Raw genomic sequence first — 371 nt, forward strand, 5'->3', positions numbered from 1 at the left:
GTTTTTCTTAATAATTTTTTAGTTTTTAATAACTTTTTAATTTTATCTTTCTTTTTCTATTTTATTTTATCCTCTTTCTTTCTTTCTTTTTCTTCCTTTTATTCTGAGCCATGTTGATGAAAGGCTCTTGGTGCTCCAACCAGGAGTCAGAGCTGTGCCTCTGAGGTTGGAGAGCCAACTTCAGGACACTGGTCCACCAGAGACCTCCCAGCTCCATGTAACATCAAACGGTGAAAATCTCCCAGAGAGCTCCATCTGAACACCAAGACCCAGCTTCAATCAACGACCAGCAAGCTACAGTGCTGTACACCCTATGCCAAACAACTAGCAAGACAGGGACACAACCCCACCCATTAGCAGAGAGGCTGCCT

Source organism: Neophocaena asiaeorientalis, unplaced genomic scaffold (assembly GCF_003031525.2).
Source record: "Neophocaena asiaeorientalis asiaeorientalis breed wild unplaced genomic scaffold, Neophocaena_asiaeorientalis_V1.1 scaffold519, whole genome shotgun sequence".
NCBI classification, from domain to species: domain Eukaryota; kingdom Metazoa; phylum Chordata; class Mammalia; order Artiodactyla; family Phocoenidae; genus Neophocaena; species Neophocaena asiaeorientalis.